The following is a 17,313-nucleotide window of genomic DNA, read 5'->3' as shown; positions in this document are numbered from 1 at the left end:
CCTACTCTGGGAGAGAGATTGGAGCTTTATTTTTTTTTTAAAGCAGAATTTTCCTGCACCCTCAGCATGCCCCTGCCCAGTTTATAGCTCCCTGTCCCTTTCTTTGCTATGGCTACACACATCATGTATTCAGAAGAGAAGGGAGCATGCAAATACAAAGAAATGATAGGTACAATGTGTATGTACTATCTTAGCACTATCTAACAACCTCATCACATTGAGAAGGGAAAGCATGGGTGACTGCCCCTTTAAGAGTAGAGAACTGCCCCTCTTATATCATCAGCAGTCCCGTTTCAAGTTCTGCCTCCTCAACACACTCACAAGTGGAAACTTAAGAGCTGAGAATACATTAATCTTACATTAATCACAAGGCCAGTATTACTTTAATCAAGAGAAACAAGAATATCTGAAAACCAAGACAGCCTTTGCCCTGCCCAAGGCCCCTTATATTAAAGGAGACTGACACCAGATTAAAACCACTTCTTTCCATGGGATAAAATTGTTCTGTCCCAAACCCCATAGGATACAAGTGACAGTGATCCTGATTAAAACCATTGTTTTCCATGGAATCATATTGTTCTGCATCAAACCCTATAGAATAGACTGCTGACAGCTGGGCAATGAAAAAGGATGGGAAACTTTGATTATTCCCATCCCACCTGTCTTTCAGTTGTAAACATGGGAGTAAAGCATGATAAGAGATATGAGTTATGAACACAATTGCTGGCCCATGTTCAGAGTTCCCTCATTTCAGGACATTTCTGCCTCTTTTCAACCCTGTAACATGCACTGAACTCTATGTCTCTCCATGCTTGAAAAGAGACTGAAATGTCCTACGAGGGAGAAATTTCTCAATGTGATGAGGTCAATTGCTGGAGTTTCCTCCTTTCAAGATACTTCTGCCTCTTTTCAACCAGAGGGCTATTGCATGATGGCCAGAAGTAGTTTAACTCATGTGATGAGCTTGGTGCCTCTTCATGCTTGAAAAGAGGCTGAAGTATCCTATGACTGGAAAATTTCTCAAAGTGACATGGTGATAAGAATGTATCTTTGACCTCTATCTTTTTTTACATTTCCTTTTGGTGGAAAACTCAATGAATATTTGGAATTGTGAATAATCTGTTATCCTCCCAAATATCTGGCATTCTGAGCAGATTATGTCATGATTATCCATCATAAAATAAAAACTACGCTCTTCTAGATCTAATTCTTGTGTAACAGCACCACCTAACTGAAAAATAAGCCACAACAAGTTAAATTTAGTCCCCCAACTAGAAGCAATGCACTGATTTGATGGACCTTAAACATGTTTTGATAGATTGACTTTACACTTTTAATTCTGGGTAGGTAATTTCAGTGGTGTGCGAGCCAGTTTTCTACCCCTGTAACTCTCTGGAAATGCGCAGACTGCAAATACAGTCTGTGCATACACACACACACACACACAAGCTAGAGATCTACTTCTGGTTTGAAAAGGGGTAGGCATGATTTTTTTAATTTTTAAAATAATACAGAGGGCTCATGCAATCAATTTAAAGAGATAATTATCTCTGTTGAAACTCTTCAGAAGTGCCAATTCCCTTTTACAATAAATTGCAAGGGCCCTGTCTTTAGTTTGGCCAGAAAAAAAAGGTAATCCACAGGGGTTTGGGGAGATGCTGAAGTCGGAATGGATGGCCCTTGGGGGTTTCTTTCAGCTCTAGGATTCTATATGAGTAAGCAATATGAGGCCTAATGGATACACTTTTTCTCTCCCATCCACCATCTCATGCTGACCAAGGCCAACCCTTTTGGGATCCAAACATTTCCTGGCTCACTTTCTGCCTCCGAAAGAGAAGAGGAAGGGGAGGAAAGGTCAGGGAGGGGACTTGGGGACAATCTCCTCCTTCCCGGTCCGTCCACCCCACTCCAGCCCACCATGCGGCCTCCATGTTAAAAAGTTTGCCCTTGCCTGGTTTATAATGTTTGTGCGCTCCATGTCTCAGTGCTGTATTTTGACAATTTTAAAATTACCTTTATTTTCCCATGTTTTTAAAGGTCTAATGCTACTGTGCACTTAATAAATGATAGGGTCTTACATGAACTGGCAAGCAAAAAGAAAGGCTGTGATTCACTTTAAGGCAGACTGGGCAGCAGAATTAAGCTGAAAACCAAATTTCGAATACATTTAAGACTACAACCCACTACTGGTGGAAAACAAACTTCCCACTTTCCTTGAACCCTGCTCCAAGCAATTTGATGGCACGTGGAGAAACTCTGAAGGAGGAAAGGCACAGAAAAAAGGTGTTTATCTGGCATTGCTGGTGGCTTATCAATTATTTCTACAGAAAATGGGTCATATACAGTTATGAAGAAGATTGCTTAAAGTATACTTATGAATGACATTCTTACACATTTCCTTCTTAGTTACTGAGTCACACCAAAAGATGGCAGTATAATGCCAGTATCTTCCGACATCTTTTAAAACATGAAATACATCAATTAGGTTTCCATAAAACCTTTTCTCAGAAATGAAGATCATGTAGATTGTTTCCAACTTTTAAAAAAATGAGGTGCATGTACATTACTAAATCATATTCATAGTCTTTCCTAAATCATGTTCCAACTCTGAATAAGTATCTTCTCAGCTTGAGGTTTTTATTGCTTATTAATTGCTATTACTATTAATTTGTTGCTTGTTATTGCCTATACTAAGAGCTCCTGGTGGTGCAATGGGTTAAACCCTTGTGCCGGCAGGACAGAAGACTGACAGGTCGTAGGTCCAAATCCGGGGAGAGCGTGGATGAACTCTCTCTGTTAGCTCAAGCCTCCCACAAGGATGGTAAAACATCAAAACATCCGGGCATCCCCTGGGCAATGTCCTTGCTGATGGGCAATTCTCTCACACCAGAAGCGACTTGCAGCTTCTCAAGTTGCTCCTGACACACACACACACAAAATTGCCTCTACTAACAGTTCTGACATTAAAATTATTTTGCTGCTTTTGAAATCCTAACACATACGGTAGGTAACAAAACTTGGTTTGTACACAATGAAGATATGTGCATTTAGTTAGTATATGACATGGAGTTGACTAAGAATGTAGTTTTTCACATGCTAACAAAGTGACATTTGGAAGCTTTAAAAAAAGCAGAGCATCTTATTGCTTAATCTATCAGCCAAAGATCTCTTCATTTTACTGTGATGAATGATGTATGTAGTTCATGATATGAGCCAACTTATAGGTTTAATTATTTACCCTTCTTGCCAGGACACTGGATGTCTCGATGACAAGTCAAACAGGAATGAACAAGTCAAGGCATCAGGACCACAATCCTGCACTGGGATTGCATAGTGTACATTTCGGACAGTGCTATGCGACTCTTGAATGGTAACTGAACACACACCCAAATTTGCAATTAAATGTGTGCAAGCATCCATGTACACATATCTCCATACGGAAAGGCACCACATGTACTTCTTGTCTTCAACCTTGAACTGAATATGGATGTTCTATATATGTTAAAAATATCCAAAGACTTCCATAGAGACTTTTAGGCGTGTGTGAAACGTATACAGGTTTCCTGCTTGGAGTGGGAACATACAGTGCTCCAGGTGTCCCTATTGTGCATTAAATCAACAATAAATTTAGTTTCTACCTAAAGATCTTGAAAGGCAGTTATTAAAACAGAAAAAAATATTTCTGGGGAATCCATTTTATAACACCATAGTGTTATCTAGGCACTTGTGCTATTTCTTGTTGTAAGTTGTTCAATGTTATTTAAAGGTCTGTTCATTAGACAAAGTATGACCTCATCGGAGCTCTGGTGGGAACCAGAAGATATGCCAAGATGCTAGAAAAGTTGGGCCTTTCTGACTTCCAATTGGTTAATTAAGCCCATCTGAATTATTGTGGGGGTTTGCTGTAAGAATGGGTTTATTTCTCAGCCTCACATCCCCATGATTTGATCCTAGCTTATCCTTTTGTTCTGAGAAACTGCTTTTGTCAGGTCCAGGTGTTCAATACAAGTTGTGTTAGACTAGTAAACATTCATTTTCTGCCTGGCGTTTGTATTCCCAAACTGATTTTTGGTATATTATATTTTTCCACCCTTATGTAAATAATTATGACTCCTTTTGTGCATGAGAATTATCAGGAGATGTCTATGGTTTTCAATTCAATACCTAACCTAATTGTGATTACTCCTGAATACTATTTATTTATTTTTATTTATTTACTTCATTTATATACTATTTTTCTCACCCCTTGGGGGAAGGGGGGGACTTAAAGAGGTTTCCAACACATTCACGGCAAAATGTAATGCCTAACATACATATAAAAACCTAGCATAAAAGCAACAGCAACATATAACTATAAATGAAACTATTAAACCATATTAAACAGAAAATCGTAAACAACATTTAGACATTTAAAACATGGAATTAAAACATATTAATATAAACATTAAAATCACATAACCCAGAAACCATAGTCCGAAGCCCCCTCGATGGACTGTCACCTTGTCGTGGTGTGGGGCTTGCGTGTTCCGATGAACCTGTAGGCACAACAACTGGAGTCGTGCACTCCCAGGAGTGGCCGAGGGGGAAGTTCCAGACCAAGCACAGTCCGAAGACCCAAAGACCTCAACGGCGGAGCAGGCGGAGGATAACATGGCACATGTTACAATGGCTGCGAAGGCGGAAGAAGGCTGCAACAGACTGAGAAGCCACGGTCATTGTGTTAAACTACATCACCAGTGGAACCTCACTCTGTGAAGACTGTGTGCTGATCAGTTGTGCACTGACCTCCACACATTAAAAAAACTCACGCACAGGCGTCTTCCAAAGAAAATAAAAACCAAGCAACCAAAGTCCCATGGCGATCAGCGAGTGGCGACGGGGACAGGACTGTGAAATCTGGAAGCCTCTAGTCACAGACTGGCACATGGGCGGTGGGTACAGACTCAGTCATTCTACCTCAAGGTCCGAGGCAGTTGAGTAGCTCGGCAGCTGTATCCGCGACTGAGCAGCCCTATTGAGGACCCACTCTGCTCACCCCACATGGGGAGGGGGCTAGAAAAGGTGCCCTAAACATAGTCTGCCTCTCTCATCCCTGACTGGACTGCCGCGTCCAGTGGGGTCACCACCCTGCGGCCAAAAAAGAAATATGAACTTCGGTACATGGAATGTACGGACACTGATGGACAACAGTGACAGCGAACGTCCTGAACGCAGAACTGCCATCATTGCAAGGGAGCTGGGACGCTTTAACATCGACATAGCAGCCCTTCAAGAGACCCAGAGAGCAGGAGAGGGACAGCTAAAGGAAGAAAAAGGAGGCTACACCTTCTTCTGGAAGGGACTGCCCGAAGAAGACCAAAGACTGCACGGAGTTGGCTTTGCTATCAGGAATGATCTGGTGAAACATCTGACCGAAGCACCCACTGGCATTAACGAACGACTCTCAACCCTCCGAATTGATCTTGCCAAAAACCAACGGGCAACCATCATAAGTGCCTATGCACCAACACTAGATGATGATGAAGACATCAAGGAGAAATTCTACTGTCAGCTGAACACCGTCCTATCGGGGATACCTAAGGAGGACAAAATCATCCTTCTGGGTGACTTCAATGCAAGAGTCGGGCGAGACTTCGACCTGTGGCCAGGGACCATCGGAAAAGACGGGGTTGGAAACAGCAACTCAAACGGCATCCTGCTTCTCACCAAATGTGCGGAACACAACCTTGTCATCACCAACACGCTCTTCCGCCAGAAAAACAAGTTCAAGACATCATGGAAGCACCCCCGGTCAAAGCATTGGCACCTCTTAGACTATGTAATCACACGCGCCAGAGACCGCCGTGAGGTGCTCCTCACAAGAGCCATGACAGGTGCTGATGACTGCTGGACTGACCACAGGCTAATCCAATCAACGATGGCTCTCAAGATTGCCCCCAAGCGCAGGCTCCAAGGAAGAAAGACAAGGCGCAAAATGAACACCCAAGCCCTTCAGGAGCCCTCCAGACGAGCCCATCTCCAAACAGCACTCAAGAACCATCTACCCACAGAACACCCCAAAAATGTTGAGGAACATTGGAACAAACTGAAGACCTCCATCATCACAGCCTGCGAAGAAACTATTGGATATCAAACCAAGAAACATCAAGATTGGTTTGACGAAAATGACATCGAGATCCAACAGCTAATTGACAAGAAAAGGAAAGCCTTCCAAACATGGCAGAGAGACATCAACTGTGCTGCTAAGAAAAAGATCTACGCCAGTGCAAAAGCTGAAGTCCAAAGAAGGACAAGAGAACTCAAGAACATCTGGTGGACAAAGAAGGCTGAAGAAATCCAACACCTGTCAGATACCCATGATGTTCAGGGATTCTTCAAAGCCACAAAGGTCATCTATGGACCAAGAAACCATGGCATACAGCCTCTACGCTCATCAGATGGAACCAAACTCCTGAAGGACCAAAACTCAATTGCACTACGTTGGAAAGAACACTACCAAAGCCTCCTGAACCGCAGCTCCAATGTGGCCGAAGAGGTCCTCTCACAAATCCCGCAACAACAAACCAGGGATGAGCTTGCAGCACTGCCTAGTCTGGAAGAAGTCAGCAATGCCATCAGCCAACAAAAGAATAACAAAGCCAGCGGACCAGATGGGATCCCTGCTGAAATCTTTAAAGAGGGAGGATCTGAGCTGACACACCAACTCCACCAGCTCATAGAAAAAGTGTGGGTGACCGAGAAAATCCCAGCAGACTTCAAGGATGCCACCATCATCACCCTCTTCAAAAAAGGGGAAAGAACAGACTGCGGAAACTATCGAGGTATCTCCCTTCTAACCTCCGCTGGGAAAATCCTCGCAAGAATCCTTGCAAACCGCCTTCTGCCCCTCTCAGAAGACACCCTCCCAGAATCCCAGAATGGCTTCCGCCCCTCCAGAGGAACCGTGGACATGATCTTCACTGCACGACAGCTCCAAGAAAAATGCAGGGAACAAAATCAACCTCTGTACATGGCATTCATCGACCTTGCAAAGGCATTCGACACAGTGAATCGCAGCGCTCTCTGGACTATCCTCCAAAAAATCGGGTGCCCAAACAAATTTGTGAACATCCTGCGGCTCCTCCATGATGACATGATGGCAACAGTTTTGGACAGCAGTGGCTCCCAAAGTGACCCATTTAAGGTAGAATCGGGTGTCAAACAGGGATGTGTTATTGCCCCAACTCTATTCTCCATCTTCATCGCTATGATACTTCACCTTGTTGATGGGAAGCTTCCCACTGGAGTGGAAATCATCTATCGGACAGATGGCAAACTATTCAACCTCAGCAGACTAAAAGCCAAAACCAAGGTTACAACAACATCTGTTATGGAACTCCAGTATGCTGATGACAACGTGGTCTGTGTGCATTCAGAAGAAGATCTACAAGCCACTCTAAACACCTTTGCAGAAGCATACGAGAAGCTCGGCCTGTCATTGAACATTGAAAAAACCAAGGTGCTTTTCCAGCAGGCACCAGACAACCCCTCTCCAATGCCAGTGATACAGCTTAATGGTGTAACATTAGAAAATGTTGATCATTTCCGCTACCTTGGCAGCCACCTCTCCACCAAAGTCAACATCGACACCGAAATACAACACCGCCTGAGCTCTGCAAGCGCAGCATTTTTCCGAATGAAGCAGAGAGTGTTTGAGGACCGGGACATCCGTAGGGATACCAAGGTGCTTGTTTATAAAGCTATTGTCCTCCCAACCCTGCTCTATGCCTGTGAGACGTGGACTGTCTACAGATGTCACATGCAACTCCTGGAACGATTCCATCAGCGCTGCCTCCGGAAAATCCTGCAAATCTCTTGGGAAGACAAGCAGACAAACGTCAGTGTGCTGGAAGAAGCAAAGACCACCAGCATTGAAGCGATGGTCCTCCGCCACCAACTCTGCTGGACGGCCATGTTGTCCGGATGCCCAACCACCGTCTCCCAAAGCAGCTGCTCTACTCCGAATTCAAGAACGGAAAACGGAATGTTGGAGGACAGGAAAAGAAATTTAAAGATGGGCTCAATGCCAACCTTAAAAACTCTGGCATAGACACTGAGAACTGGGAAGCCCTGGCCCTTGACCGCTCCAGCTAGAGGTCAGCTGTGACCAGCAGTGCTGCAGAATTCGAGGAGGCACGAGTGGAGGGTGAAAAAGAGAAACGTGCCAAGAGGAAGGCGCGTCAAGCCAACCCCGACCGGGACCGCCTTCCACCTGGAAACCAATGCCCTTACTGCGGAAGAAGATGCAGAGCAAGAATAGGGCTCCACAGCCACATACGGACCCACAAGAATATTGGAAGACAATCATTCTCGGAAAGCGAGGGATCGCCTAAGGTAAAAAGTCCGAAGCCTTTCCAAATGTCAGTTGTATATAATCCTGTTTGTTTATTGCACTGCTTACTGCCCAAAGGCTTGGTCCCACATGCATGTCTACTTTCTTTCTGAAGACCAAGCAGGGGGGCACTGATCTAATTTTGTTAGGGAGGGAGTTCCACAGATGAGGGGCCAACACTGAGAAGGAGCTGTCTCTTGTCCCCATGAGTTGACTACTGGTTTTCTCCCTGGTATTATAACAACAAAGATTGTAGAGTTTTACCTAAAATTGGCTTGAAACCCAGGGATGTCCTGTGATGCCTTCCCAGTCTTTTGGACTAGATTGAAGTGATAGCAGTTTACATTGCAGTATAATGGCTTAATATTGCTTCTTTCAGCCATATTCCAGATTCCAAGCCTGCACAGAAATTATTAAAACCATTGTAATGCCCACAATTTTTTTATAAAATGCCTATAAAAGTGCTACATACCACAGAAAGCTACATCAGAAATGTACTTTTGATAAAGATCATTATGTATTGATTTACATCTTAAGTCACAAGGTGTTTTACTTGCCATATTTCATAAACTGGGTTTCTGTGTGTATTTCCTTTGCACAATTAGCTCTTGCAACTTAGTATACATTTGGCAATTCTAGTGCAGAAGACTATAATATCCAAGAGCAGATCCGTGGTCATGAAAGAGTAAAATCTAGCATAAGTGGATGCAACACCATTTTCCCCTTCCATTCTATAGCTCTTTAAGGATCACAAAACATCCTCTATAAGCCTAGAAAATTCTTCAAAACATGTTTTTTAAAGCACCAGAGTATGTTGCGGGAGAAAGGTTCATGTGCTGAACATACAATATTATGTACAGTACATAACGATATAGAATCTTGGTGCAAAACTAGCTATCAGTTTTGACATAACAAAAGATTTTTGGCTACCTAATTCCAACAGTGGCATTGTAATTTCCTAAAAATCTGGCAAATATGCTAGCAAGAGTCCAAAGGCACTACAGCAGTATATTCAAAGATATGCAGCCAAATGTAGTCATACTAAAACTGATGGCAAGCACTTTAATTTAATTCATACCATTGCATCATGACTAAAACTCCTGTTATAGAAGTCGTCTATAAATGCTCTTTAACAGCAGTAGAATAAGTCTTGTTACTCTTTTACCCAGCAGGAGACAAAAGCCAAAGCATACTACTGTAACTAAATGAGCATGTTTAGGAAAACTTCGATGATTCATCAAACAATCTGAGAAAAAGCTTGGGAATTACTGACTAACAGGCGCAGGGCTATATCCCAGCAGTTGATCTTATTTAGGGCTGCAATCCTTTCCTAACTATCCGGACTAATGATGGAGGCAGTCTCACTAAACTCATCTGAAATCTGAACAGACAAATTTACAATTGTGATTCAAATCTACAATTAATGCAGGAAAGTGTTATTTGATTTTTCAAAATTTCTCTTACTTTAATAATGCAATTTGCTGATATGTCTGCAAATGCTGCATACATATCAGCAAATGCAGATAGTTTTCCATTATGTTTAGAATACATATCATATTGCTCCCAAATAAACAGAGGGCTACAGCACAAAAGAAGCAGATCATTCTGTACTTTGGCTTTTCTAAACTATTATTGTATATATTTTACAAAATAAAGTTACACAACAGAAAGACACTGGGAATACTTTTTGCATTCATTTGTATTTAGTAAAACTGAGGAATCTGCTTTCTATTTGTTTCTGGAAAGACTCTAGTTTTGAGAACAAAGCTGCTAACAGGAAACATATGGAAGTGTTCTACAGTAAGCGAACAACTGGCTTCAGCTCCAAATGCCACGTATCACATTCCACTGCCTCAAACTATCTGGGAAGACGCTTGTAACATTTACCTTACAATGTTTAGTCATCTAACATTGCTTGTACTATATCCATTTTAAAAGTATAATATTCATATTAATAGGGGAAAAGTCTAAATAAACAGTGGAGAACTAGCAAACTTCTATATAGACGAAGCTGACAAAATTATTCAGTTAGCACAAATCTTGAAATGTGTCCCATAAAAATTATCTCAACAGCATATGCTTCCAGGAGTCAGACATACTGCAGTTATTTTACAAAATGAGGACGATTCAGTACAAATGAAGGAGCCCATGGTGGCACAATGTATAAAACCCTTCTGCCAGCAGGACTGAAGACAGACAGGTTGGAGGTTCGACTCCAGGGAGAGTGCAGATGAGCCCCCTCTGTCAGCTCCAGCTCCCCATGTGGGGACATGAAAGAAGCCACCCACAAGGATGGTAAAACAACAAAACATCTGGGTGTCCCCTGGGCCACGTCCTTGCAGACGGCCAATACTCTCACATCAGACTTGCAGTTTCTCAAGTCGCTCCTAGAATCATAGAATCAAAGAGTTGGAAGAGACCTCATGGGCCATCCAGTCCAACCCCCTGCCAAGAAGCAGGATTTTTTTCCTGACACGAAAAAAGTACAAATGAAGTTTAAGAGTTATCACTATAAGGCTTCTGAGGAGGATCAAAGAGTAGTCTCTACTTTCTTGAATTTTACATGATCCCACATAATTAAAATTACACTTATTCTAGAAGGCAAGCTCTTATTTCAGGTACATTACCCAAAGCAAGCTCCAATGTAACATGACAGATGCATTAGTAGTTTCTGGAAAATATTGTATCAAAAAAGAGCATGGTAAATGTTTCCTGCAAAAATATGCAGTGCATAGTTGCTCAGTGTTATTCTATAAAGCTATATTACTTCATTATTTTTTGGTTCAATACTGGTGTTGGATTCATATTTTGTAGAACAATATCTGTTTAAATTTATTTTATTTTCACCCCTCACGGAGTAGGTGGATATGTTCTATAAATTAATTGTTCTTTCTTAGACTATATACTTGACCATATATGGTTCAAAATGCTTTCCTCTTGTTTTTTAAAACACATCAAATAATCAGCAAAGGACACATCCAAGCAGGCTGAAAAGTTCCAGATTTTGTCCCTATTCTTTGTGCTTTTATAGTGGGTTGAAATAGCTGGTATAAAAAGTCTGTGGTAGTACCAAGAACTGACAGAAAACATTCTAGGATAAGCAAAACCTGTACGGAGGAGGAGGAGAGGAAGAAGAAGCAGCAGCAGTAGTATTTATTACCCACCTCTCCTTGCAGCTCAAGGTCGGGTACAACACAGTAAAAACAGTGCAGTAAAACAAAGCAATATTCAAATACATATAAGAAATACACACATATAAAATGCAGGTTAAAATTCACAATTTAAAATGGACTTGGTAGGCCTGCCAGGATAGGCCTGAAGTTGTGTCTTAAATTTTGACAGCTGGTTTAACTGCCAGAGCTCTTCTGGCACGTCATTCCACAATCTTGGGATGGCCAATCAAAAGGTTCTCTGGGTGGGAAAAAATAGGAACAAAACCTGAGACTTAGTCAGCTTAGGTGTGTCCATATTCTTGCAGAAAACTCATTAAAATGATCCAGATTATAAATGTTTCCATCACATTCCTTCCACATGATAGCACACTCACATCTACAGGCAGGCCCAAGTTATGCTGAGCTTCAGGGATATCCAGAGAGCCGCTGAGATATCAAGAACTAACTACTGTTGCAAGACTTAACATTTTGTGAACCTTTAGCTCTGAGCCGAAGTATTTCCATTTTGAATGCCTACTTACATTTATCCTGCACCTTGTCCCTTTCGTTACCTCTGCTTACAAAATATGATGGGGCTATATTGTCACCAGGTCAACCTGAACTGGTTTTGGCTGGTTCATGAAGGGATAAACAGGTTGTCTCAGACTTATTCTTTGCTGTGCAAGTAGTAAATATACACATGCACAGTGGCATATTCCAGAACTTTCCTGTCTTTGTCTGCTACTTAGTACAAAAGGTTTGCTTGAGAACGATAAAATGTGTTTTGCCTCCTTGCAGCCACAAAGGTTTTTAACCCTGGAGTGTGTACATGGGTTTGTGTTCTAATAAATTCAATTTCTGGGCAGAGATGGCAGGCCCTCTGAAGCATGCAAACTTTTGCAAACTTTTGAAATTGTAATCTCAAGAATTTTTGATTTTGTTATAGCCACTGTTTGTTCCTTTTTAGTACCCACCATTGATATAAATTGAAAGATATAAGAATACTACTTGAGAGAGAAATGTAAAGTGTTTGTCACGGGAATGTACAATTGTAAGTACGTATACTCAATTTATAACTGTATTTATATGAAAATGTTATACACTCAAGTATTTATTTATTGTGTCAGGTGCAAACCAGACAGTTGTATTTCATTTTTTTAACAAACAAACAAAACACAAAGTTTACAAGTTTGATAGTTAATTAAATGTCCTTTGACCAGTAGCTGGCCACTTGGAGTGCCTCTGGTGTTGCCGCAAAAAGGTCCTCCACTGTACATGAAGCAGGGCTCAGGTTGCATTGCAGCAGGCGGTCTGTGGTTTGCACTTCTCCACACTCGCATGTCATGGATTCCACTTTGTAGCCCCATTTCTTAAGGTTGGCTCTGCATCTCGTGGTGCCAGAGCGCAGTCTGTTCGGCGCCTTCCAAGTCGCCCAGTCTTCTGTGTGCCCAGGGGGGAGTCTCTCATTTGGTATCAGCCATTGATTGAGGTTCTGGGTTTTAGCCTGCCACTTTGGACTCTTGCTTGCTGAGGTGTTCCAGCGAATGTCTCTGTAGATCTTAGAAAACTATTTATTGATTTAAGTCATTGACGTGCTGGCTGATACCCAAACAGGGGGTGGGCTGGAGATGTCACTGCCTTGGTCCTTTCAAGTTAATGTATTACAATATTCTTAGACAGAGTTGCCTGACGAAGACTAAAAAAGTCAAAACCGGTCATGTGCTCTATAGACTCTTCAGTTCAACTGACTGATTTCACAAGCAGCAAATTTATGTTTAGTTTGATATTTATTCTGATGTATGGAACATCAACATTATAACTGTAAATTGTTTATTCAATGTAAGTTTATATTTCATACCTGTTTATTGATTATTGACCTATACATACTGTTGTACTTGTGGGTATATATTAGTTAGGCCCTCTGAAGCAGCACTGGTGCTTTCCCTCTCTGCAGAATAGCCCTTGATTTATCCACAAGTCATATCAAAATCCATAATGTTGGTTCCAAAACCTGACCTTGTAAAGCCAACTTGTACGTAAGTATACTTATTTACAAGATGGAATTTGCTAGTTCACTTTCATAGGCTATTAAGAAACATGTTTCAACCAAATGTGGTTAGATTTATTTGTTTTATTTACTGTGAAAAAAATCAAACCAGATCGGATAAAAAAACTAGATTTCAAATAAATTGATGTTTCCCACTTCTATTGTATACAGAATGAAAACACGGTTTATAGTACTCACATAGGATCTTCTGTTCCTGACAAAATGATTCAGCCCAGCACCTTTAGAACTGTCCTCCATAGCTAATTTACCCCACAAAGTATCATAACTACGGTAAGTTATCCCTAACTAACCACTATTTTCCTGTGCTTACCTTCTTGCCTTTAGACACTCTAAGATGCACACCATACCTTTTAAACCTTTCAGTTCATCTTTCAATTGATGAACATTCTTTGTATGGTTTACTTTTTGTCATTGAATGGTTGCCATATTCATGGAAACCACCCTGAGTCCCTTTGGGGAGATAGGGCAGTCTATAAATAAAGTTTATTACTATTACTATTACTATTATTATTCTATATTTTTTCTTCTTTTAGATGAGACTGGTTCACTACTCTGCCCAGAGTCAGACTACATCCCCAGAGAGTTTCTCCACACCCTTAGTCTAGACTAGTGGTTCTCAACCTGTGGTTTCCAGATGTTTTTGGCCTTCAACTCCCAGAAATCCTAACAGCTGGTAAACTGGCTGAGATTTCTGGGAGTTGTAGGCCAAAAACATCTGGGGACCCCAGGTTGAGAACCACTGGTCTAGACCAAGGGTTCTCAAACCTTAAGCTGAGGGCCTCAGACTATTGGGGGGCTGGACTATAGTTTGAACAAAATTAACAAATTCCTATGCACACTGCACATATCTTATTTATAGTGCAAAAATACAATTTTAAAACAAAGAACAATTTTAACCAACATAAACTTAGTATTTCAATGGGAAGTGTGGGTCTACTTTTGGCTGATGAGATAGTCAAGTTAATTAGGATATTATTGTTGTGCGTCTTCAAGTCGTTTCAGACTTAGACCAACTCTAAGTCTAAAGTTTAGGGCAGGTGGCTGGTAAATGACCCTGGAGGGCTGCATCTGGCCTGCGGGCCTTAGTTTGGGGACCTCTTCTCTAGATCTTTCCTAATGATCACAGAGACCTCAAGTTTAGTTAGCCCCCACAATTTATGGAGAGAAGTACTACTAAGGTCTGAATACCCTAGAGGCAAAATCCTGCCTGATCTTGGAAGCAAATCAGGTTAATATTTGGATGGAGAACTGCCAAGGCTGTATTTCAGAGAAAGGAACTGACTAACTCACATTTGAGTATTTTCTGCCTAAGAAAAAAACTATGAAATAAATGCTGTCACCACAAGCCAATAACCACCTTGAATGTACTCAGGCACACATACACACTGTATTCGATTTACAGTAGTAGTAAGGCTTGACAAATCCAAGGCTGAAGTTAAAATTTCTGGAAGAAATATTAACAATCTTAGATATGCAAATGATACCACTTTGATGGCCAAAAGCAAGGAAGAGCTGAGAAGACTTCTAATCAAGGTGAAAGAAGAAAGTGCAATTTTTGCAGTTAAACATTAAAAAAACCAAGATTATGGCAACCAGACTGATTGATAACTGGGAAATACAGAGAGAAAAAGTAGAGGCAGTGACAGACTTTGTATTTCTAGGCACAAAGATTACTGCAGACACAGGCTGTAGCCAGGAAGTCAGAAGACGTTTACTTCTTGGGAGGAGAGCAATGACCAATCTGGATAAAATAGTGAAGAGTGGAGACATCATACTGGCAATGAAGATCCGCATAGTTAAAGCAATGTTATTCCCCCTAGTAACCTATGGATGTGAGAGCTGGATTATAAGGAAGGTTGAGCAAAGGAAAATAAACACTTTTGAACTATGGTGCTGGAGGAAAATTCTGAGAGTGCCCTGGACCACAAGAAGATCAAACCAGTCACTGCTCACTGGAGGGAAGGATATTAAGAGACAATGATGCTGGGGGGAAAAGAAGGAAAAAGGAAAAGTGGCCGATCAAGGGCAAGATGGATGGATGTTATCCTTGAAGTGACTGGCTTGACTTTGAAGGAGCTGGGGGTGGCCACGGCCAACAGGAAGCTCTGGCATGGGCTTGTCCATGAGGTCACGAAGAGTCAGAAGCGACTGAATGAATAAACAGCAAATAATAATAATAACAATAACAATAATGCATTTATTACTAGCTTCTCCCTGTGGCTCGAGGTGGGATCAGCAGTAGTCTAACGATTACTTCTTTTAAACAGGGTGGAAAATTCCATTCCCCAAGAGAAGGGATATTATGTTATATAGCAATGCATAATAAAATGGCTGTAGGTATCCTAGCTATAAACCAAATAATGGGTGAGTAATATACGTGATCTATTGAAGAGAGAATGCAGTTAGTAAGGGTGGGGAATGTTTAAAAAGGTCTCTCCTTTGGGAGAAATTAGAATTGATTTTTAGCATAGAGCTGGTAATTCCTCTCCTACACATTCTTCCTTGTTTACAGAGCAGCTGCAAATAAAGTGTAAGAAAAGATGAGTACAGATTGCAAAAGATGGAAATCACAGCTGTATCCAGGCAAACACATGGAGCCCATTTGAAGATCTAATCCATTGCTCTAGTAGCAGTAGAAAGTGTTTCCCCCCTTCACCACCAATGTTCCATCTGCTCCATATCTTCCATGGGAGATGTTCCAGGGGTTTGCAGGCCATTTAATCCTGACCATGTTGGACAGTTTATCAAGAGATAAGAGCCTGCTGTGATAAACTGTATCCAATTTGTATAGCAATTAATGTGGAAACTAAGCCAGAAGGGTCATTAATGGTCTCTTACTCTGTGTGTTTGGATCAGTTGTAGTTAGACTCTCTCCAATGTTGGCAGGTTGTTTAGGAAGATATTTTCTCTAGAGCCATGTTGACAGTGAAGGTTAGCTGGGAAGTACTTGTTTCATTTAGTGGGGAAACAGTCAAAACTCTGCATTGAGAAAAGACAATTCCAGCTTTGTTAGATGAAGCTAGAATGAGTTCTTAAACTATTTTCTAAATTATGCTGTCACTTTCCACTATCTAACAAATTGATCATCTCCATATTGTTTCTTTTGATTCAAATTGGGTTCTATAGATAATGAATTTTTTTCAATTTCTCACCATTTGCTCATAGATCCAATATTTAGCTGAAATGTGACCCTATTGTTAATCATTTGATACAACAGATATGGGATTGATGTAGATCAGGACTATCTTATTTTGTTTTTATTAAAGAATAAAAACATAAAAAATAGCAGTTTTTTTTCCCTGAGGGACAATAAATCATGGTTTAAATTACAGAAAACTGCAAACAAAAACAACACAAATGAGAACCAACACCCAAAAGATCTCCCCGTGAAAGTTTCCAGAGCATTATGTGTTTCAATGGTGGGCCACATTTAGAATTTAAACAATGGATACTATGTGGCATTACAGTATCAATTGATCTAGTTTAAAAAGGTGAACGGTGAAATGGTGAGAGGCTACAACAGGATATGTCTATGCATTCATGTAGTATTCAATGAGCAGGTGTAGACAAAAGACCACTGTTAGGACAGAATAAAAACAATATCATTTCCCATTGACAAGAGTGTCAGAAAAGAAGGCAAAAGACTTGGAACAGCTACCGAGCAAAATTATGGAAAAAAGTGTCAAAGCAGCGTTACAGCTGGGCTTTAATACAAAAATAAA

At 41.1% G+C, this 17,313-nt stretch overlaps 1 protein-coding gene across 2 annotated transcripts in view; it reads right to left on the bottom strand.

Moving 5' to 3' along the window:
- Positions 1–17,313, bottom strand: part of CENPP (centromere protein P) — a 178,526-nt gene that overhangs the window by 103,004 nt on the left and 58,209 nt on the right. The window lies entirely within an intron of this gene.

This window comes from Anolis sagrei, chromosome 2, assembly GCF_037176765.1.
Source record: "Anolis sagrei isolate rAnoSag1 chromosome 2, rAnoSag1.mat, whole genome shotgun sequence".
NCBI lineage: Eukaryota > Metazoa > Chordata > Lepidosauria > Squamata > Dactyloidae > Anolis > Anolis sagrei.
This window is presented reverse-complemented; position numbering and strand designations above follow the sequence as displayed.